We start from the raw sequence: 2,270 nt of genomic DNA on the forward strand, positions 1-2,270 counted from the left end.
TTTGGCCTTATTCTTCTTCAAACACAATTGTGCTCTAATATTCATTGCTGGCATATGTCTAAAATATTTTCTTTTTAGTATTTGGATGACGTAACGGGCCCTCGAATAGTATTTGGATGGCATAGAACGTGGGTAAATTTATGTCTTGACATGGGTAGGCATATTAATCGATATACTTGTATTTTATGGTAACCTTTGGTTGGTTAAAGTGGCTAAAAAGTGAAAAACTTGTGTAGATTTGTTTGTTTTTTCATAATAATTTCTTGTGGGGTAGAGTGGTGAAAAGGATAAAAAAAAGGTGTACATACTTTTATTTCTTCAAATGGGTACTTACCTAGAGAGTTAAGAGGTTAAATTTATTTTAGACACTTGTGCAGTTTTTAGTTTAGGAAAAAGGGGGATTATGGAAGGGAAGTTGGTTAAAAAGTTTTAAGAAGACTTATGCAAATTATTTCTTGGCTCATGATTATGCATTATGCTTATCTTTTAACCATTCTAGCCTTCACTTTTCAGCTCTTGTCAACTATCTCTTTGCGTGCGAATGATTTTCTTCTATATTTCCTATTCTTTTAACTTTCTTCGTCAGCGACGAAGTACCGATATTCCCCACTTAAATTGATCTTAGCATTTTTTGATGGATAAATGTCATAGGTGTCTGGTAAGTCTTCAAGCATTTTGTTTTATCCCATAATTGATGTCTTAACATTTTTCCAATGGAGGTGGGTGGATGAATAATTCAAACTTCCTTCCTCTCCTGGCCATATCTCCTCCCGAAGACTCTTATTATGCTGAAAAATGAGCCTATGAGATCCAACGTGCTCCCTTTCCATTGCTATGACTGTGATTGGATAATGAAACAAAAAGGGCATCGTAGGCATCACCTTTGTAGTTCTTTTGATCACACTAAATGGCATGTGGAACATAAATATTTTGACTCCACAAGAATGAAAATGATGAACCTAATATTTTTGAGGTTAGAACCACACCAAATATTTTTTAGGAAAGGTTCGAGATTGTCAAAGTCTCGAAAATCATGCCACTTGAATTCCATGAGATTGTGGTATTGATGATAGAGATATCAAGTGAACCATACGAGATCCTTTGGAAACATCTTGGCCCACGCTATGAACACACGGCATAGTGAATATTCCAGATAATCACCAAAGGGTGCTAGTATGGAACCTCCTTAGTTTCAAAAAACATGGATTTCATAAATACTTTTCGCCCTAATAAGATGGACGGATCAATAGGATATGAAAAATCAAACTCTGGCGGGTGATGTAATGATGGAGAACCGGGGTGTGGCTCATGTGAGAATATGAATATTTGAACTGCTGATTTATTCATCTTCATGTGCTTTTGTTGCAGAAACCTTTTGAAAAAATCACCTTGCGTTCAAAGAAAATCACTAAAAATATTATCTTCTTCTTTAATGTGCTTGGGCTGAAACTTGTATGGAGAAACCATTGAGCCCATCCGAGAATTTGCTAATTCAGAATGACCATTGGATTCAACTGAATCATCCTTGGAAAATCCTTCATATCCATCTCTATAAGAAATTGTCAGTGAATTAAAAATAATTAAACAATTAACCACATATTTTTCTCTAACCATTTTCTTTGTCTAACATATGCGCTGCAAAATTAATTACTGGCATCTGTCTGTAATATTTTCTTTCCACTAGAGGAAATGTGCAAAGATTTGATACTTTGGGATATCTCTTTTATTTTTTTCATTGCATCATTTTGTTCCTTACCCTATGGCTGGGCATTTTTCTTCAACATTTTTGGGAGGGAAGAAATATGTGTAAAAACATTAGGAATAAAATATCTCACATAATTTATTATTCCCAAAAACTGCTAGATTTGCATCGTTGTGAACTCAGTATCGGTTAACTTGAAAAGTTACTGAGAAATATGAGGACCTGGGTATATTCTCTATCGGAATTTCAGAGAAAAGTCTAATAGAATGCTTGAACTACGGGCAGTTCTGCGCAAAATGTCTTTATTACAAATAAAACAGGCTATATTTATCTTTGCATGGCCTTCTCCTTCTAAAGTATTTTGTTTTTCTTCTAAACCTGGACTTGTCGCTTGAGAATTTGGAAAACCTGAATCTTCTGAACTTCTTCTTTAGCATCTTGCATGAGCAATATTTCTTTCCTATGATTAAATCATTATTCATTATCTATTTGGTTATGGTAGAATCATATCTCCTTCGTATAATGGGTTCACCAATCATCCCATCTTGATCATCGTCAACTTTGGAGA

Source organism: Nicotiana tomentosiformis, unplaced genomic scaffold (genome assembly GCF_000390325.3).
Source record: "Nicotiana tomentosiformis unplaced genomic scaffold, ASM39032v3 Un00154, whole genome shotgun sequence".
NCBI lineage: Eukaryota > Viridiplantae > Streptophyta > Magnoliopsida > Solanales > Solanaceae > Nicotiana > Nicotiana tomentosiformis.